General features: G+C 41.4%; 1 protein-coding gene across 5 annotated transcripts in view; it reads left to right on the forward strand.

Moving 5' to 3' along the window:
* The first annotated feature begins 20838 nt into the window (after positions 1-20838).
* LOC126188113 (uncharacterized) overlaps positions 20839-22898 on the forward strand; it is a 77419-nt gene continuing 75359 nt past the window's right edge. For 2 of the 5 annotated variants that reach the window (XM_049929580.1, XM_049929582.1), the window contains exon 1: positions 20918-21080. The gene's annotated coding sequence lies outside the window, so the exon portion shown is untranslated. Of the gene's footprint in view, positions 20863-20915; positions 21081-22898 lie in introns of those variants that run through there. The other 3 variants (XM_049929581.1, XM_049929584.1, XM_049929583.1) reach the window with 3 other exon arrangements.

Here is a 22898-nt window from a genome sequence, read left to right on the forward strand (position 1 = left end):
GTGAACGTGGAGGGTCCTATACAGATCCTGTGTAGATAATCTTTCTCTCCATGTATTAATCCCTGCTACCTATACAATTTCAGACTGTGTATTTCAGTCAATAACGTAAAAAAATTTTTTTCCAAACGTGCAAATGCTATAAAGCAACGTATGTCTTTCTTTAGTGTATCTTCTGCGAGAAATGAAAATGTCAGCATTGCTACACATGTTTCTGCATTTCTCCGGAACTCCGACTGATCTTCCCCGAGATCAGATTCTAGCTGTAGATAACCAGTCCCAATATTTTTCAGCCGTGACCTATTAAACTGATGGCTCAGTAATATTGAGATTTATCAGAATTATCCTTCTCCAGAATTTGAATTATTATATTCTTCTCAAAGTCCTTGATTGTTTCGTCCTGTCTCAAATGTCTTGCACACCATACGGAATACTCTCCAGGATCTGTCATTAACGGTGTATGAAATACGTCTTAGGATAAAGATAGCACAAGAGGGTATATTACTTTATATTGATAGGGTTTTGTTAATCATAAGAAAATAGACTTCACTGAATAAAGGGATCTGTCATTAACGGTGTATGAAATAATTATTATGATAAAGATAATAGAAGAGGCTATATTGCTTTATATTCATAGGGTTGTATTAATTATAAGGAAATAGACTTGAGTGCAGACTTCACTTAAGAAAGTGATCTATGCACTAACGGAAGGATTGCAATTACAGTACGTTCAAATCCAATAACTTGGATAAAACGATCTTTTTTGACCCTGCTGTAATGGATTGGTAGTCAGAGACTCATACTGTTAGCCAATAGACAGATTCTAAACATATTAAGTGTAATTTTTTCACAGACGTACACCTTTTGAAATGTAACAATACCTATTGACATTAACAAACTAAAAGTAGGGTAAATTAGAATGTCAGTTATCTTTGTTGCATGATTCTAGTGCGAGTCGTTTAAGAGATATCGTAATTTGAAAAGTTCTCTCACCGACATTTCTATAATACCTGTGGTGGCATACACTAGAGAACAACACACGTGCATGATCTAGTTACGTGGATTCTTACCAGTGACGACACAATGCACCGTCACAAGTTGTGTTCAAAATGACCGCCTCCAGCGGCAGTACGCGCTTCCAGTTTGGTGTGAAACGACAGCTGCAGACGTGCTGGCATTTCAGAGGAGATGTCCCAGCAGGCTGCGGAAATACTTCCTTGCGTATCATCGGCTGTAGTTGGCGCGGCCTTGTACATAGCGTGCTTCAATTTCCCCACAGAAGAAAGTCTACAGGCTGGTCAAGATACAGGTCCTCTGCATTCAATCCAACGATTTGGAAACAATTTGTGAAGACATACCGCAGTACTTGGTGCACTATGGCGCGGACAGCCACCATATTGGTATCAGGGCTTCCTTCCGCTCTGCAGAGGAACGTGTTCTATCGTCCGTGCAAGATGGTCTGTTAGGAGGCCGCGATACTTGTGTGCGTTCAGTGTTCCGTCCGTGAAAAAGGCTCCTGTGAGCTGACGGTTCACTGTCCCACACCGCACGTTTACCTGTACACTCCACGGACGCTGACTTTCCACCTCACGGAGCCAACGACGATTTCAACAGACAAATAGTGCATGTTTCGGTTGTTTACCTGTCCATCATTAGTAAATGTGGCTTGGTCACTAAACAAGGTACTTGACGCATTTGAAATATCCTGTGTTAGTGCACATGTACAGAAGTTAACACAATTGTCATAATCGTTTCCATGCAGATCTTGAGGGAGAGAGATGTGATAGGGTTGGAACCTACGTCCATCGTGAATGCGTAGGACTCTTGCCTGACACGTGCCACTTCCTCCTGCGAATACACGGGAGCCAGCGTGCGGACCGACCGCAACAGCAGCAAGAACATTAATTTCCCGCTCTTCTGCCGTCATTTGTTTCCTTCTGTTACACTGTCTACGTGTAGTAAACCACCTTCACACAGCTAGTTGAAGAAGCTGATAAATAATTGCTGTGATGGCCGACGTTTATTGGAATATCTTGCCACATACATCGTGCAAGTACGAACTGCATTCTCGCTACTCTCTCCATAGACCATGTCGGCTTTTTCTGCATTGGTAAATCCCATCGTCCATTCACGACCTACTGTTTGGACTGTCACACACTAACTAACTAGCAAGTCGCAATGCACTCAAGGAACACACAAGCACACTCTAAGCGAAAATAGCTACATCGTACCTAGGAACTACGCAGGCTGAATGACACAAATAAGCGTCGGTGTAGCAACTTTCCAAAACACGATATCCTCCCAGACGACTAGCACTAGAATCCCTGACATTCTAATTTACCCTACTTTTTCTTTGTTGGTGTCAATAGGCATTGTTCCGTTTAAAAAAAGTGTGTTTACACAAAAGACACACTTTCTAAATATTACTGTTTTACAATGTTTATTGGCTAACAATACGCGCTCCTGAGTACCAATCTGTTCTGTGATAGCCTCATCTCAACAGCACTTTCCTTTTCCACAATATTCCCACGGCATGTTTTAGGTGATTCACCCTGTATTTCCGCGTTAAACTTCGCACTGGCGGCTCTGACCCTGACGTAGGACTGTCTCTGCCCTAGAGGTCTGCAGAGTTACGCACGGATGTGCGCACACATTTGGTTTGATTGACCGTCTCACGTTCTGTCTCTCGCCCGTCAAATCTTTTAACAGTGAGAGCATTTTTTACTTCAAAAACGCTCTCTGTGCTAGCAGAGAACATCCCACTCTGCCCTGGCGGAACTCGTTTTGGGTGGTGGTGAAGTTTCTGCACCTACAGATGTCAAGTACTTTTGTGTACGGACACGCCTCAGACCTGCCAACGCTCTGTGAGATCCGATCTGTGACAGCAGCGAGTATTCAAACTATCTGTGTATGACTGCCTTAAATTTGTTGTGTACTGTGTCGAAAAGTCCATACACTCCGCATATCGGAACAAGTGTGCTCGTAGAACTACGTGGGTGTGGCAGCTTGAGCACATACTAAATGGAACGACAACACAGGCACAGCGGCAGTTAAAGCAGGTGGCGGGCTGCTGTTCGTCAGCAGAATACTGTGGAATGTGGTTAGTCTTGCTTACAAAACGCTCGTGCGACCGGTCCTAGAATATTGATCACGTGTGTGGAAATTATAGCAAACAGGGCGACGAGAGGATTTTGAAAGTATGTCAAGAGGACGAGCGGTTCTAGGCGCTACAGTCTCGAACCGCGCGACCGCTATGGTCGCAGGTTCGAATCCTGCCTCGGGCATAGATGTGTGTGATGTCCTTAAGTTAGTTAGGTTTAAGTACTTCTAAGTTCTAGGGACTGATGATCTCAGAAGTTAAGTCCCATAGTGCTCAGAGCCATTTTTTGTTTCCAGAACCAATATTAAGTGTGGAATCTACGACTACACTACAGACAGTTAGGTATCGCTTGTTAAGGAACCGTGAAGACAAGATTAGGCTAATCCCTGACTGGATAGATTAACTTTAAAAGACATTCTTTCTGTGCACCATACAGGAAAGGACAGTTAAGAATCCCCAGTATGTAGTACAGTGGAAACTACCCTCTGCCAAAGACTTCACAGTGCTACGTAAATTGTGTATGTACTTGTGCAGTTCTGGTCATTACAATTGTGGCACCAGAAATGACAACAAATAACGAAAGTTTGCTTGTAGTACATATATACTACGGTTTGTGGAATAGACAATTACATTGTAGTTGGTTCTGTATTACACAGCATGCAGAACTTAGTACACAGTGCTGATACGTGTCCGTTAACAGTGACTCTAGTCCAGCTGGACATCAAGTCGAACTGCACTGTGATCACAGCTATGGGTACGTCATCTCGTGCTGTGTAGCGGCACTACCGTTTGGGATCGGAAAACTCAGTTTTGGAGCAACATTTCTGAACGCACAAGTTACAGCCAGGCGTGGGCCTGTTTACAGTGAGTTACGCCCACCAGCAGTTGCCAAGTAAAATAGAGGCCACAGGGGCGCAGAACTGCCGGAAAAAATACACGCAGTGGTTCGCAAGGCCCAAGTCACAGGCAGAAGGGGCCCACTGGCCAACCTTAGTGTTACGAGTACGTGATGTGGAGCGCCTCGTTCAGCAAAACGGAGGCGCACAGATACACATAAGTAGGTGCCGGTTCACTGACAAAGCACTGAAGTGTGGCAGCTCTCCCGGACAGCGGGGTGTGTCACACCACCGGCCACACACGGCAGCAGGTTGGGCGCCAGCATCCCGGTCCACTGTGGGTCGCCGGTTCGACCCTCTGAAGCCGGTGTGGGGTCCGTAGCCAGCAAGCAGCGGGCCACTCCGTGGTTCACTACCACGAGCAGGCGTTCTAGCTCCCAGCTCGCACCGGAGGCACCCGGAGCGAAGGCCGCAGATCCAGATGCCGGACCGCGGGCGCCCGTTGCCGCCGTGCCCCGAGCCGCGCCGGCGGGGAAGCCCCTGCAGGCCGTCTCGCAGCTGCCAGTGGGAGGCGCTGAGGCAATGCGGGACAAAGGCTTCCAAGTCTGCAGCCCTGGCATCGCCATATCACCGCGGCCGTATGAGGCCGACACATTAGCAGAGCACCGGGTGGGTCACTGAGTTGGCGTCCTCAGCATTGCAGGACCCAGTGACGCAGACTGAGGGGAACACGGCAGAGTAGTTGGAAATGTTAAATCACTTGGAAAGCTCAGACAGGTATTAATACCATGCCTTCTACATCTTCCCGTTACATTTGGGGTCATCCTGATACATTTGGTGTTGCTGTTACGTTCGGTGTCAGAAGTTGCTACTACATTTCGTCTCAGAATAGCGGACGTCGTCTGTACAGTACTACGTTCGAGCCCACTGCCAGCATTACAGTCACAAGATATGGTGAGTTTTCACCAGTTTCCTTTTGAGTCTTGGACGCTTTCTTTCTTTTTTGTGTTTTTGAGTACGGCCCACGGCAGGCCATTTTAGAAGTTTTGCATACGCATATTATTCTTTTTGTTAGAGTAAATGTTAGTGTATTTGGGGCAGTAAGATTTATTTTTTGTGGCATTTAATTACTTTTGTATCGGTTTGAGTATGATGATACTGAGGTGTAGGGAGTCGGGTTATTTTTGTACTTAATTGTTTTGTTTTAGGATTAACAGGGAATGAAAGCAACACAGTGGCAGAGACAGGAACGTGAGGTGTGTCGGAACCAGAAGCAGCACGGATTTTTGTTGGAAAATGTAGCACTGACAGCGGACAATACTTAGTTGAGGAATGAATTAACTTCTAGAAGTGAGCAGGAAGCCGCATCGGATCAGTCATTGTTGCCTAGGTTGCTGCAGAAGGAGACTGATCCAGCTGCTGTGAGTTTGATTATTCTGTTTTCTGGCTAGGCATCTGAGAATTTGCGATCGTTTGTGGAGGATTTGAAAACTTCAGCTGTGATGAATGGTTGGTCTGATGAACAGTTGTTACATGTAGTCTAGATTAACGGGTGAAACAAAGGCATATGTAAGGTGTTCTGAGGCCTTAAGGAAGGCAGGACAGCCTAAGCAGTTGGAGGAGGGGCTTTTACAAAGGTACAAGAAACAGAATAGCGCTCGGTACTTTAGGGAGAGGTTGAGTACAATGACGAAGAGATAGGGAAAGACGGTAGAGAAATTTGTGGACAGAATTAACGAGTACACTTACGAGTTAGGTCAGAGCGATGAAGCAAATGGTGTTCTGTTGCAGGAGGCCGAGCAAAGGGCACTTTATGTATTTTTGAGGGGGTCACCGGCGCATATATCATGGAAAGTGCGTGAAGGGACTCCGAAAGATTTGTATTTGGCCATTCACCTGGCAATCTAACGTGAGGAAATAGACGTGGCGACGAGAGTACGTGATAGCAAGCAGTGTTTACAGCGGGTATAAAATGTTATAAGTGTGGTCATATAGGACATGTGCAGAGGCAATGTACCCAGCCACTGAGGAATAGAGGAAGGGGTGGAAATCAGCAGCGTAGATGATGGAGAAGTGGACTTAGTAGAGGTGGACAATCGTTAAAGGGCAGAGGGGGCCCAAGGCCCACCTAAGGGGGCTCCTGTTTCATTTCAATGCTACAAATACGTTCAGTGGTGGGATCCATAGGAACTAAAAAGTTTAAGATTTTGTTGGACACAGGAGCGCAAGTGTCAGTAGATACTAAGAGTTTAATGTGACAAACTAGACCCACCATGTCATAGGTTGCGTGGAGTGGGGGATAAGGAGGTCACACCTTTATGGTCAGCGACAGTTCACTTTCACATAGGGACAGTCCGATTTGATGCATTCATGGAGGTAGTGCCATAGGTAAGCGAGGGCTACGACATGATCCTAGGAGTAGATTTCTTGCATCAACATCATGCCAAAATTGACCTTGCACAACGAACTGTGGAACTTGGTGGAATGTTAATTCCGCTAGGGGAAACTGTTGTCGATGCAGAGCTGTCGCAAGTGGCGTTCAATGTAATGAACAAACTAACTGAACCGAGTACATTAGCATTAGGCTTAATTCGCATGAGTGTGTGCCTAGTGGCACCAGGAAGTCGCTTTGGGTAAGTGTGGAGTCAAATCTAGCTGTAGGTATGGTATGTGTTATTGAACCGTTTCAGTATAATGAAGTTTTGGATTCATTAGGCTGTTCTGGTAGAATTTTGCACAGAGTATAACTTAATCATAGCTAACACTTGGTTCAATAATCATGAAAGAAGGCTGTTTACATGGTAGGATCCTACAGACACTAGAAGGTATCAGATATATTATATAATGGTAAGACAGAGATTTTGGAACCAGGTTTTAAATTGTAAGACATTTCCAGGGGCAGATGTGTACCAATCTATTGGTTATGAACTGTAGATTAAAACTGAAGAAACTGCAAAAAGGTGGGAATTTTAGGAGATGGGACCTGGATAAACTGACTAAACCTGAGGTTCTACAGAGCATAAGGGAACAATTGACAGGAATGGGGGAAAGAAATACAATAGAAGAAGAATGGGTAGCTCTGAGGGATGAAGTAGTGAAGGCAGCAGAGGATCAAGTAGGTAAAAATACGAGGCCTAGTAGAAATCTTTGGGTAACAGAAGAAATATTTAATTTAATTGATGAAAGGAGAAAATATAAAAACGCAGTAAATTAAGCAGGCAAAAAGGAATACAAATGTCTAAAATATGAGATCGACAGGAAGTGTAAAGTGGCTAAGCAGGGATGGCCAGAGGACAAATGTAAGGATGTAAAGGCTTATCTCACTAGGGGTAAAATAGATACTAGCTACAGGAAAATTAAAGAGACCTTTGGAGAAAAGCCACTTGTATGAATATCAAGAGCTTTGATGGAACCCAGTTCTAAGCAAAGAAGGGAAAACAGAAAGGTGGAAGGAGTATTTGGAGGGTCTATACAAGGGTGAAGTTCTTAAGGACAATATTATGGAAATGGAAAAGGATGTAGAAAAAGATGAAATGGGAGATACGGTACTGTGTGAAGAGTTTGACATAGCACTGAAAGAACTGAGTCGAAACAAGGCCCTGGGAGTGGACAACATTCCATTAGAACTACTGACGGCCTTGGGAGAGCCAATCCTGACAAATCTCTACCATCTGGCGAGCAAGATGTATGAGACAGGCGAAATACCCTCAGACTTCAAGAAGAATATAATAATTCCAATCCCAAAGAAAGCAGGTGTTGACAGATGTGAAAATTACCTAACTATCAGTTTAATAAGTCACAGCTGCAAAACACTAACACGAGTTCTTTACAGACGAATGGAAAAACTGATTGAAGCCGACCTCGGGGAAGATCAGTTTGGATTCCGTAGAAATGTTGGAACACGTGAGGCAATACTGACCTTATGACTTATCTTAAAAGAAAGATTAAGGAAAGGCAAACCTACGTTTCTATCATTTGTAGACTTAGAGACATCTTTTGACATTGTTGATTGGAATACTCCCTTTCAAATTTTGAAGGTGTCCAGCGTCAAATACAGGGCGCTAAAGGCTATTTACAATTTGTACAGAAACCATATGTCAGTTATAAGAGTCGAGGGGCATGAAATAGAAGCAGTGGTTGGGAAGGGAGTGAGATAGGGTTGTAGCCTGTCCCTGATATTATTCAATCTGTATATTGAACAAGCAGTAAAAGAAACAGAAGAATAATTCGGAGTAGGTATTAAAACCCATGGAGAAGAAATAAAAACTTTCAGGTTCGCCGATGACATTGTAATTCTGTCAAAGACAGCAAAGGACTTGGAAGAGCAGTTGAACGGAATGGACAATGTCTGGAAAGGAGGATATAAGATGAACACCAACAAAAGCAAAACGAGGATAATGGACTAAGAAATGAGACACTTAATGTAGTAAAGGAGTTTTGCTATTTGGGAAGCAAAATAACTGATGATGGTCGAAGTAGAAAGGATAAAAAATGTAGACTGGCAATGGCAAGGAAAGCGTTTCTGAAGAAGAGAAATTTGTTAACATCGTGTATAGATTTAAGTGTCAGGAAGTCAGTTGTGAAAGTATTTGTATGGAGTGTAGCCATGTATGGAAGTGAAACATGTACGATAAATAGTTTGGACAAGAAGAGAATAGAAGCTTTTGTAATGTGGTTCTACAAAAGAATGCTGAAGATTACATGGGTAGATCACATAACTAATGAGGAGGTATTGAATAGAATTGGGGAGGAGTTTGTGGCACAACTTGACAAGAAGAAGGGACCAGTTGGTAGGACATGTTTTGAGGCGTCAAGGGATCACCAGTTTAGTATTGGAGGGCAGCGTGGAGGGTAAAAATCGTAGAGGGAGACCAAGAGATGAATACACAAAGCAGATTCAGAAGGATGTAAGTTGCAGTAAGTATTGGGAGATGAAGATGCTTGCACAGGATAGAGTAGCACGGCGAGCTGCATCAAACCAGTCTCAGGACTGAAGACCACAACAACAACAACAACATACAAGGAGCTCCAGGAAGAGGAGTCTGCATTTTATATTTTAAAAAAGTCGAAGCACCAGAATTACTAAAAGGAACATAGTATTACAATCTGTCATCATATCCCATGAAAAACTGATCTGTTTTAGGTGAAGTTTACTTGTCAGTCCATTGCAAATTTTTGTGTAGTAGTTATATCTATCACAATACTTTTTCTTTCAAGATGTGCAGGTTTTCTTTCCATCTTGTATTTGGCTTTTAATGGTTTTAGTGCTTTATTTGTATTGGGGTTAGCTAGTGAAAACACATAAATATTGACCACTTATGACTGCAGAAGTGTTTCATACACAGTTGAGAGAGCCACTTAAACAATAAATAAGTCTGCCACTAACACTTATTTAAATAAACAATTTTAATGCATTACTTGATGAATACATTGCAAAAAATGCATTTTGCCACTGTTGCAATGCTTAAAGGTTCCAGACAATTTCTTTTTGAAACATTACAAATGCCTGTCAAGACACAAATAAATTCCAGTTACTTATAAAATTCTACACACAGTACTTTTCTCAGTTAATGTTGCAGCTACACTACTATCCATTACATTGTAAAATATTAAATATGGTGCCAGTATGAATAACAATTTCGTAGAGGGCAATTAATTTAGTACACTCATGTCATAAATTCAGACATCTTCCTCACTGCTTCAGTTAATCTTTCATCATTTATTATAAATTTTAAGAAAATCAGTAATGAAACGAAACAATTTATGAGGAATAACGAACAGTATAAACTGATATCAACCACGAAAACCACATCCAAACTTTCTTCCAGATAAACCAGTTCTGTGATGTGATATTAAGGGACAGGACGGCCAATATGTATACATGGAACGTGATGCTAGTTTAAAATTTAAATTATTTGATGACATCTTTGTGAGTATATCTGAAAATGGTTTCCCTAAGAAAACAGTGAAATATAATTGTAACAAAGCATCCAAAAAGCCATGGCTTAATAAAGGGATAAAAATAGCTTGTAAAGAGAAAAGGAGATGTATCTTATAGCTAGGAGAATTGATGATCCAGAAACAGTGACACATTGTAAAAACTACTGCACTGTATTAAGAAAGTTATTAAAAAGTCCAGAAGAATGTGCATTATGTCTGAGATTAGCACATCTGATTATAAAACTAGAGCAATTTGGAATATTGTTGAAAGGGAAACAGGGCAACTGATAGCACAGGAAGACTGTATTTCTATCAAACTTAACGAAACCTTTGCTAACAAGAAGTCAGAAGTAGAAAACATTTTTAACAATAACTTATTAAGCGTTGTAGAGAAAATGTATTCAAGAGTAGCATCACATGAAGTACCAACACAATGCCAATTTGGTTTTTAGAAAGTGTTTTCAACAGAAAATGCTATATATGCTTTCACTGATCAAATATTAAATGCTTTGAATAACAGGACGTCATTGATTCGGATATTTTGTGATCTCCCAAAGCCTTTATACTGTGTGAATCATGAAATTCTTCTGGATAAGCTTAATTATTGTGGTATGAGCGGGACAGTTCACAAATGGTTTCATTTATATTTAACTGGGAGAATGCAGAAAGTTTAAATTAACAGTACAGATAGTCTGCAAAAATCAGCAGAGTCCTCTAACTAGAGAGGTATCAAGAATGGTATCTCACAGATAATGACTTGCCATTCCATATTCATGAAGATGCAAAGTTAGTTCTTTTTGCTGATGATACAAGTATAGCAATCACAACAAACAAATAAGAATTACCTGAGGAAAATGTAAATAATGTCTTCCAGAAAAATTGTTAAGTGGTTCTCGCAAACAGACTCTCACTAAATTTTGAGAAAACACAGTATACACAGTTCTGTACAGTAAATGTCATAACTCCATTGATAAATATAGACAATGAACAGAAGTATGTTTCTAATGTAGAATATTCAAAATTTCTGCATGTGTGCTTTGATGAGAAATGGAATTGGAAGAAACACATCGATAATCTGCTGAAACTGTTACATTATTGCAAATTTTGGTGCTAAGCATATCAGTAAATTAGCCTACTATGTCTTTTTTCATTAACTGTTTTCATATGGCATCATATTTTGGGATAATTCATCATTAAGGAAAAAAGTATTCATTGCACAAAAGTGTGTAATCAGAATAATAGTTAAAGCTCACCAAAGATCACCTTGCAGACATTTATTTAAGGAGCTCAGGAAATTCACAGTACCTTCCCAATACATATATTCAGTTATTACATTTGTTTTTAAGGTGACATTGTATGTCCTATGCTGCCAATGTTAAATTATAGAATTTTGTGACTCATAATCTTGGAAACTTTTTAAGACACCAACTTACAATTTTCCATAATTATAAAATTCATCTTTCTAGATACACTGAACTAGAATTATTACTAAAATTGTGTTATGGGGGATGTTACCATTTTTTTAGACACTTACTTTTTGACAGAACATAAAAACAAAACAACACAGGATATTTAAATTATTCTAGTTCCATATGTGTTGAATCTCACACTTGGCATGCTGTGAGAATTTCATGTCTCTACTATCAGTACTTTTTCAGAAAACAGGTCATTTATTGCAAAAAATGTAGTTCAGAGATATTAAAACTTTTTTTACAGCATATTCTTATACAGATTTAGATTCCTGCGCCTTTTATGCACTACAATTGCCCTGGCCCGTAGTCTGTGTCTTCTTCAATGTCACAACAGCCCAGTTCTTGCCTCCTCCTTTTCTTTCTTGCGTCCGCAGCTCGTGGTCGTGCGGTAGCGTTCTCACTTCCCACGCCCGGGTTCCCGGGTTCGATTCCCGGCGGGGTCAGGGATTTTCTCTGCCTCATGATGACTGGGTGTTGTGTGCTGTCCTTAGTTAAGTTAGGTTTAAGTAGTTCTAACTTCTAGGGGACTGATGACCATTGCTGTTAAGTCCCATAGTGCTCAGAGCCATCTTTCTTTCTTGCTTCTTTTGTCATTTGCTGAACAGCTAACTCTGCTTCAATTACACGAAGCTCATCCAGTTCCCACAGTCCTTTAGCTGTGTTCCATCCAAATCTTACCTCTAAATTCTCCAGAACCTTAAGCCTTTCATAGTTCCCACCATTAAAAGTTATTACAGCATCAGACACTGCTAACTTTAGAGTCATAAAGCCACCAAATACATTTTTTGGCACACAGCACCACACATTACTGAAGGGCTCATTCACACTACTTTCAATGAAAACTAGTATCAGAAACAAAGGACTGATTTGTTTATTCGTAATGCCAACTTCTGAGGCGCAGCAGTAGGCATAAAACAAAGCAATTCACAGCCTTCTATACCATGTAGTTCCCAAGATATGACTGCTCAAATGTGGCAGTACATGTATAGCCACGAAATTTGACAGTCACACATCAGCATTCTAAATATTATTTGAAGGTCTCACAATTGTCTGATTTTAATGTGTTGTATATCAAAATGTCCAGGAAAGTCCAAAGCACATTATGGAGTAGAAAACAGAAAGTGTGAAGTTTCAACGAATTTCGCGTACAATGTCCCCTTAATAACCTATCCCAATTCAAAAATAACACCGAAGTGTATAGCTAGAGAAATGATGATCTTCACTGTTCTGGGTCAAATCTGACTTTGGCACAGAAAGGGGTGAATTGTGTTGCCACAAAAATCCTTGGTCATTTGCCAAATAGCATTACAAGTCTGACATATAGACAATCAGCATTTAAAAGGGAATTAGAAGAATTTCTGAATGACAATCCCTTCTACTCAATAGATGAATTGTTAGGTGTATAGTAGCTGTAAAAACAATAAATCAATTACTTTGTATAAAGAAAACTTACTAAAGTGACACATTCCACATCATTAGAAAATCTCAAATTCATTATCTATGGAACAAGTATTAATATACTGTATGTATGTATGTATGTAATGCCGCCATTTGAAATGCATTGCAGAATGTTTTGACAGGAGGTGACATGACAGATTGTGTGAATTGGGTTTTAGTTGTACCTTATGTCACTGAAGAGAGAAATCTGGGTGTTTTTATATTTATTTCACGATACTTCATGTTCCTTGGTAACTTAGTAATGCATATTTCATTAACTAATTAGGAAAATACATAAAACTTTCATTACCCTAACGACAAATGTCACTGTTTGCTTTCTCGCCACTTTGAGCGCTAGTATCTCTCCAACTGTCAAACTGTAACAACTTTCACACCAGAGAAAGTCGCAACTATTATCTTAGACTGTGATGGGAAAGCTACTCCGAGAATAACTAACCACAGAATGAAATTGCGTTGTGCAATGCACACTCGAAGTTAACCATGGTTAGCCTATTCCCTTGGTTCACCATCCCTGGATTTATTCCATGATTGTACAATCGGCATGTAACAAATAACGTCATTAACAACTCTATTTTTCTCCTTCAATACAGCCAACGTTTTCACATAAAATTTCATATAATGAAAAGTTCTTTATCAACTTATGTTCTTATTTATATATAGTATGGCATCAGTCTGTTCTGTTATTGGAAACCCTAAACAATTTTTCCCCTGTGGAAGAACACTCAATGGGAAAAAAATGTCCAAGTCGTCAAGGAACATTTACAATTTGTCACAAAAACGAAGCTCAATAATAAAACAAAGATTAAGAACACGAAAGAGCACAAAATCCACTTCTGAAACATGAGTGAGTGTGGCGAATACAAGTTAGCCTCCGATGTTTGCAGATGACACCACTGTCAAAACTTTCTGCCCGAGAAACGTTGACATGGCGTGAAGTGGCAACCTGTGACAAGCTAGGCTGCGACTTCCTGGACTTGCGACACAGAGTTCAGAACTGTAGGATCCCCTAAATAGGTCAGGTGAGAACTACATATAAGGAGCTGGTACTCAGGTAGCTGACAGTGTGTGGGGTGCACACAAGCCTTTTAGATTAGGCGACTCTCCATCGAATCCAGATAACGGCAGCTATAGGATACCCAGAAGTACATTTGTAAGAGTGAAAGAAAGGCCTCCCACAGGAGAGAGTATTAAAATCCTAACAGTAAACTGCTGAAGCATTTACAACAAAGTGGAAGAGTTTGAAGCGCTCATAAAAAGCAGTGAAGCTCACATAATACTAGGTACAGAAAGCTGGTTAAAACTTGATATAAGTGTATATAAAAAGAATAGGCAAATGGAAAATGGAGGTAGTGTATTTGCCACTGCAGCCAAAATCTCAAATCCACTGAGATAGAAATTGAAGCTGCCTGTGAAATTGTTTGGAGAGACAGAAGTGATCCACAAAACTACAGTCCAATATCCTTGACAGCGATTTGTTGTGCAATCTTAGAACATATTCTGAGCTCAAACATAATGAGACATCTTGAACAGAATGATCTCCTCAATGCCAGCCAGCATGGATTCTGAAAATACACTCCTGGAAATTGAAATAAGAACACTGTGAATTCATTGTCCCAGGAAGGGGAAACTTTATTGACACATTCCTGGGGTCAGATACATCACATGATCACACTGACAGAACCACAGGCACATAGACACAGGCAACAGAGCATGCACAATGTCGGCACTAGTACAGTGTATATCCACCTTTCGCAGCAATGCAGGCTGCTATTCTCCCATGGAGACGATCGTAGGGATGCTGGATGTAGTCCTGTGGAACGGCTTGCCATGCCATTTCCACCTGGCGCCTCAGTTGGACCAGCGTTCGTGCTGGACGTGCAGACCGCGTGAGACGACGCTTCTTCCAGTCCCAAACATGCTCAATGGGGGACAGATCCGGAGATCTTGCTGGCCAGGGTAGTTGACTTACACCTTCTAGAGCACGTTGGGTGGCACGGGATACATGCGGACGTGCATTGTCCTGTTGGAACAGCAAGTTCCCTTGCCGGTCTAGGAATGGTAGAACGATGGGTTCGATGACGGTTTGGATGTACCGTGCACTATTCAGTGTCCCCTCGACGATCACCAGTGGTGTACGGCCAGTGTAGGAGATCGCTCCCCACACCATGATGCCGGGTGTTGGCCCTGTGTGCCTCGGTCGTATGCAGTCCTGATTGTGGCGCTCACCTGCACGGCGCCAAACACGCATACGACCATCATTGGCACCAAGGCAGAAGCGACTCTCATCGCTGAAGACGACACGTCTCCATTCGTCCCTCCATTCACGCCTGTCGCGGCACCACTGGAGGCGGGCTGCACGAAGTTGGGGCGTGAGCGGAAGACGGCCTAACGGTGTGCGGGACCGTAGCCCAGCTTCATGGAGACGGTTGCGAATGGTCCTCGCCGATACCCCAGGAGCAACAGTGTCCCTAATTTGCTGGGAAGTGGCGGTGCGGTCCCCTACGGCACTGCGTAGGATCCTACGGTCTTGGCGTGCATCCGTGCGTCGCTGCGGTCCGGTCCCAGGTCGGCGGGCACGTGCACCTTCCGCCGACCACTGGCGACAACATCGATGTACTGTGGAGACCTCACGCCCCACGTGTTGAGCAATTGGGCGGTACGTCCACCCGGCCTCCCGCATGCCCACTATACGCCCTCGCTCAAAGTCCGTCAACTGCACATACGGTTCACGTCCACGCTGTCGCGGCATGCTACCAGTGTTAAAGACTGCGATGGAGCTCCGTATGCCACGGCAAACTGGCTGACACGACGGCGGCGGTGCACAAATGCTGCGCAGCTAGCGCCATTCGACGGCCAACACCGCGGTTCCTGGTGTGTCCGCTGTGCCGTGCGTGTGATCATTGCTTGTACAGCCCTCTCGCAGTGTCCGGAGCAAGTATGGTGAGTCTGACACACCGGTGTCAATGTGTTCTTTTTTCCATTTCCAGGAGTGTATTAATCATGTGAAACCCAGCTCGCACTTTTCTCACATGACACACAGAAAGCTTTGGATTAAGGCAGCTAGGTAGATGCAGTGTTTCTTGACATTCAAAAAGCATTTGACTCAGTACCAGACCTACACGTATTGTCAAAAGTACGATCATACAGGGTATTAAGTGAAATTTGCGACTGGACTGAGAACTTTTCGGTAGGGAGGACACAGTATGTTATCTTGGATCGAGAGCCATTGTCAGATGTAGAAGTACTTTGGGTGTGAACATGGAAAGTGTGTTAGGAGCCTTGCTATTCATGTTGTATATTAATGACCTTGATGAAAATATTAATAGCAAAATCAGCCTTTTACAGATGATGCATTTATCTGTAACGAAGTGCTATCTGAGAGAAGTTGCCTAAATGTTCAGTCAGATCTTGATAAGATTTCGGTACAGTGCAGAGATTGGCAGCTTGAGAAATGTAAAACTGTGCACTTCACAAAACGCAAAAATGTAGTATCTTTTGACTATAATATCAATGAGCCACTGTTGGAATAGGTCAACTCATACAAATACCTGGGTGTACCACTTTGTAAGGATATGAAATGGAATGATTGCATAGGTTCAGTTGTGGATAAAGCAGGTGGTAGACTTCAGATTCTTGGTAGAATACTGGGAAAGTGCAATCAATCTACAAAAGAAATTGCTTACAAATCACTTGTCCGACATATCTTAGAATAGTGCTGTATAGTGTGGGCTGTGTGGAAGAGACAATGGACGGTTTTTTTAGGTTAGAGGGTCTCAGGAAACCACAGAAGGGCATCCGTCCAAAAGGGGGCAGGTAAATTGCATAAGGTAGTTCTAGAAACGATCGGTATTGTAGTTGTAAATTGTCGTAGCTGTGTTGGGAGAGACCCAGAGCTCGAAGCCCTAACAGAAAGCACTGAAGCTCAAATAGTTATAGGTATGGAAAGCTGGTTAAAGCTGGAAATAAGTTCAGCTGAATTTTTTTCAAGCAACCTAACAGTGTTCACAAAGAATAGATTAAATACATTTGGTGGAGGAGTAATTATTGCTGTCAGAAGTAGTTTACCTTGTAGCGAAATTGAAGTAGATAGTTCCTCCAAAATAGTGTGGGTAGAGGTTATCCTCGACAATTGGACTAAACTATTAATTGGGTCGTTTTACCGAACCCCCGACTCAGAAAATATAGTTGCTGGACAGTTCAAAGAAAACTTGAGTCTCAATACAATTATAGTTGGTGGTGACTTCAATCTACCCTCGATATGCTGGAAAAATTATATGTTTAAAGCCGGTGGCAGACATAAAACGTAATCCGAAATTTTACTGAATGCTTTCTCAGAAAATTATTTTGAACAATGTGCGCCCCCAGTAGCTGAGAGGTCAGCGCGATGGACTTTCAATCCTAAGGGCCCAGGTTCGATTCCCGGCTGGGCCAGAGATAGCTGGCACGGTAGCTCAGCGTGTTCGGTCAGAGAGCCGGTTGGCCTCCGTAATAAAAAACTGAGTGGAAGGATCAACAAACGAACTTGAACAGGATGTTTTGCGACGTCCGCAACGACCAAACACAACGATCAATAACGAACAAAATGCAATAGCCGGCACGGTAGCTCAGCGTGTTCGCTCAGAGGGTTAGCAGCCCTCTGCAATAAAAAAACTGAGTTAATCGATCAACAACGAACTTAAACGGGTGTCTTACGACGTCCGCCCCGAGCAGATGCAACGAACACAAGCGAACAAAATGAGATTAAAAAAAAAAGTGGTCAGTGCGATGGACTGTCAATCCTAAGGGCCCAGGTTCGATTCTCGGCTGGGCCAGAGATTTTTTTTCACTCAGGGACTGGGTGTTGTGTTGGCCTAATCATCATCATTTCATCCCCATCGACGCACAAGTCGCCGAAGTGGCGTCAAATCGAAAGACTTGCACCAGGCGAACGGTCTACCCGACGGGAGGCCCTCGTCACACGCCATTATTATTATTATTATTTCGAACAATTAGTACATGAGCCCACTCGAAGTGTAAACTACTGCGAAAGCATACTTGACCTCTTACCAACAAATAATCCTGGACAATTAGCGACCAAAGGCAGTTGCTGCTAGGCTGAATACCGTAACACCCTCAACCATCAAAAAGAAACTCAAAAAACGTTAATTTAAAAAAGATGATAAAAATGCTCTTAGCGCATTTTTAAGAGACAGCCTCCACTCCTTCCGTTCTGATCATGTAAGCATAGAAAAGATGTGGAATGATTTCAGAGAAACAGTACCAATGGCAATTAAGAGGTATATACCACATAAAGTGATGGTATTGATCCCCCCATGGTGCACAAAATTGGTCAGATCACTGTTGCAGAGGCAACGAAAAAAGCATGCCAAATATAAAAGAACACAAAATCCCCAAGATTGGCAAAGTTTGCCAGAAGTTCAAAAGATAGCGCGGACTTCAATGCGATGAGACAGAATTTCGTTGTGGAAATTATAATAATTTCCACAACGAAATTCTGTCTCAGGATCTGGCGGAAAACCTAAAGATATTCTGACCATACATAAAGCAAAGCAGTGGAAAGACGCAACCAATTTCTTCACTGAGTGATAACAACGGTAACATCACTGATGACAGTGCCACAAAAGCAGAGGTATTAAACATGGTTTTCCGAAACTCCTTCACCAAAGAAGATGAAGTAAATATTCCTGAATTCCAGTCAAGAACAACTGCCAAGATGAGAAACATAGCAGCAGATACCCTCGGTGGAGCAAAGCAGCTTAAATTACTTAATAAAGGTAAGGCCTCTGGTCCAGATTGTATACCAGTCAGGTTCCTTTCAGAATATGCTGATACAATAGCTCCATGCTTAGCAATTATATACAACCGCTCGCTCACAGAAAGATACACACCTAAAGACTGGAAAATTGCTCAGTTCACACCAATACCCAAAAAGGGAAACAGAAGTAATCCGCTGAATTACAAGCCCATATCACTAACGTCGATTTGCAGAAGAAAAGAAGAAAACGATTTACTGACACATGGTCAGCACGGATTCAGAAAATATGGTACTGGGGGGACACAGTTAGCTCTTTATACTCACGAAGTAATGAGTGCTATCGACAGGGGATGTCAAATTGATTCCATATTTTTAGATTTCCAGAAGGCTTTCGACACCATTCCTCACAAGCGTCTTCTAACCAAACTGCGTGCATAAGGAATATCGCCTCAGTTGTGCGACTGGGTTCGTGATTTCCTGTCAGAAAGGTCCCAGTTCGTAGTAATAGACAGAAAGTCATCGAGTAAAACAGAAGTAATATCCGGCGTTCCCCAATGAAGTGTTATTGACCCTCTATTGTTCGTTATCTTTATTAGCGACGTAGGAGACAATCTCAGTAGCTGCCTTAGATTGTTTGCAGATGATGCTGTCATTTACCGTCTTGTAAAGTAATCAGATGACCAAAACGAATTGCAAAATGATTTAGATAAAATATCTGTATTGTGCGAAAAGTGGCAATTGACATCCGATAATGAAAAGTGTGAAGTTATTCATATGAGTACTAAAAGAAATTCACTAAAATGTCGATTACGCGGTAAGTCACACAAACCTGAACTATATACTTAGGGATTATAATTACAAATAACCTAAATTGGGACGATCACATATATAATGCTATGGGTAGAGCAAACCAAAGACTGCGATTCATTGGCGGAATACTTAGAAGGTGCAGCAGGTCTACTAAAGAGACTGCTAACACCACGCTTGCCCGCCCTATTCTGGAGTGTTTCCGTGCAGTGTGGGATCCGCATCAGGTGGGACTGACGGATGACATCGAAAAAGTTTTAAGAGGGGCAGCTCGTTTTGTATTATAGAGAAATAGGGGAGCTAGTGCCACAGTCATGATATGTGAATTGGAGTGCCAATCATTAAAACAAAGGCGTTTTTCATAAATTCATCTGGTGAAGATGATAGGTACGAAACTCATCTAAACGTTGCGACAAGATGACGCCACCAATCGGCTGATAACCCGAGAAAAATTCATCATTGGAATACGCTGAGAAAGACTGCAATCGCAAAGGCGTTTTTCGTTGCGACGGGATCTTCTCATGAAATTTCAATCACCAGTTTTCTCCTCCGATTGCAAAAATGTACTGTTGACACCCTCCTACAACAGGAGAAATGATCATCACTATAAAATAACAGAAATCAGGGCTCGCACAGAAAAATTTAAGTGCCAGTTTTTCCCGCACGCCGTTCGAGAGACAGCTTGAAGATGGTTCATTGAACCCTCTGCCAGGCACTTTATTGTGAATATCCGAGTAATCACGTAGATGTAGACTGCTCAAGTGTTGGGAGCCCTACGCGACAGGACTAACAGGGGATATTGAGCGTATACAGAGAAGGGCAGAATGAATTGTCACAGGTTTGTTTAATCCATGAGAGAGTGTCACAGAGATATTGAAGGAATTGAGATGGCAGACCCTTGACGATAGACGTAAACTGTCCCTAGAAAGTCTGTTAACAAAGTTTCGAGAACTGGTTTTATATGATTACTCTACGTATCGTTCACACAGGGGTCCGTGAGGATAAGATTAGAATAATTACTGCACACACAAAGCACTCAAACAATCATTCTACCCGCGCTCCACACGCGAATGGAACAGGAAGAAAACTTAATAACAGGTACAATTGGACGTATGCTCTGCCGTACACCTCATGGTGGTTTACATTACATTATTACATTTTCCATAAATCATGATTGTGACATTCTGTAATGATGTGGAACATGTCAGTTTAACCTAAGTTTTGATTAGACTTTTTTTTATAGTTACTACTTTATGTCTTAAGATTCATCTGTTGAGTAGAAGGAATTGTCATTCAGAATTTTTTTTAAATTTGTTTTTAAATATTGGTTGGCTATCAGTCATTTGACAAATGACCAAAGATTTTTGTGACAGCATAGTTCACCGTCACCCCCTTTTGTGCAGAGTATAGATGCAGATGTAGATGGCCACAATTTGAAATGCACTGTGGAATGTTTTGATGCCGTGGGAGATAACATGTGAACTGACCTTTAACGAAGTATAAAAATCCGCTTTTATTGTTGTTATTATATTTTAAATGTTTTGTATGCGACACGGAATTTAAAAGGACGATGAACGAGGCCATCGATCTGCAAGCAATATCTTTGGGTTGACAGCTGGCGAATAGCAAGTGACAGCGGAGTCTGTGTAGTGTTGCAAAACATGTAATTGTCAGGGAATGGAAGTTATGGACAAGAGGAAAAGGAATAAATGAAGGTTTCTGATTTGAACCTTTTTGGTATTGCATTGTTTTGTTTTTAAATTTCAGGGTCATCAATGAGAGGGAAAACAAAGGGTTAAAACAATTTTGTGACACGAGTTTTATTTTACGTGTTATATCTGCAGATTGCAAGTGAGAGATGGATGATAATACTGTAATTATCATTAGTTACTTGTAGCTACTTACGCCAGTGTATTAGGACCTAGAGGAGGGTTTCATAATATAATTATCACGAGCTTAAAAAATGATTGTATTTCGTTATTAATATATCTTGAGTTGAAATAGAGATTCGTATTTTTGTTTGCGTGGACTGTGATAAGAGGGGAAAGCTGTATCGGTTTCATGTTTCATGGTATAATTACTGGCTTGTTATTCATGCCGAAAGGTTATAATAAACAGCTCCTTCTTTCACCGGAATTGATTGGGGTGGGGAGAGAGATTTGCCATAGAGTTTTTTATTGGGTAAGACTGAATTCCCTTCTCTAATTTTGCGATATAACATACTCAAACAGCAATGCAGTTTTTTGCTATGACAGTTGTAAATAGACGATTCCATTCCTTTGCTAATCCCCTAATGCAAAAGTATTCAAATCTATTTAGAAGTGTTCTGTCTTTTACCATGTTGAAAGCAGTAATTGTCTAAAACTATACCTGCTATTTGCTGTTTTTAATCAATGGCTTTTATAACAGTGGTTATGCATTCACCATCTCAGTTGATTTCTTACTTTGAAACCATGTTGGGAACAGGCTAATACTCCATTTTTGATTATAAAAGTTATTAACTTATTATACTTTCTTTCCAGCATTTTTGGAAACAGGATGTTAATGCAAGGGGCAATGGTTTATCACTTTATCTTTGTCACCAGCTTTGAATATTTTAATAACTTTGGATGTTTTTAGCTGATGAGGGAAGATGCCCGTTTCAAATGAGCAGTTACATGCATGAGTGAGGGGACTCAATAATGTATTGGACAGACAGTTGTAAGATTTGGCTGGGCATGCTGTCAACTCCTGCTGATTATGTTGATTTTAGTTATGTAACAGCCCGGACTGCTTGCTCCTTGCTTACAGATCCACAAACACTGATAATTTACAGCTGTTGATCTGATTTTCTGCTGGCTTCTGATTTCCAACAAAATTAGTTCTCAGTAAATTTTCAGCTATTCCAGTGAAGTAGCTGTTGAATAGATGTGCTATTTTGCTCGATTCAGTAATTACTTTATTTCTTTGTGTAACAAGACAGTTTCTTGCCTGTTTCCGTATTTATGATGTCCCACATTGCTTTTACTTTACTTGTAGAATTTTTATATGCCTGTCAGTCATTCTGCATTCTTTTTGTCTGTATTATAACCTTTTGCAAAATTTTTGTGTTAGTTTTGTAGTGGGCGTGCATATCTGCTGTGACATTATTTTCCTTGCAGATTTGGTGCAGTTCTTTTTCTGGCAAGAAATTCTAATCCCCTTAGTAATCCAGCCATTGTCTCTTTTATTCTTTCTGTATTTACTGTTTTTAGAAGAAAGGCTGTATCAAAGTGCTTTATCAGTTCTTGTAGAAATATTTTGAATTTTGTATTCAGACTTCGATTTTCATAGACATGAGACCAATCTTCATTGTGAACCCTCTCTAGAAGTTCATTTGTCATTGAACTTCATAATCAGTTTGTTGAATCAGACCTGTATCTACTGTTATTGAATGCAATTTACATTGTGTGTATTCCATAGAAAGCGTAATTTGTGATTCACAGTAGATCAACAGTTGTACTAAGTATTTAGCCAACAGTGGGGAGATTTCTCTACTGCTTGTTGCAAGTTTT

Source organism: Schistocerca cancellata, chromosome 5 (genome assembly GCF_023864275.1).
Source record: "Schistocerca cancellata isolate TAMUIC-IGC-003103 chromosome 5, iqSchCanc2.1, whole genome shotgun sequence".
In the NCBI taxonomy this organism is placed as follows: Eukaryota; Metazoa; Arthropoda; class Insecta; order Orthoptera; family Acrididae; genus Schistocerca; species Schistocerca cancellata.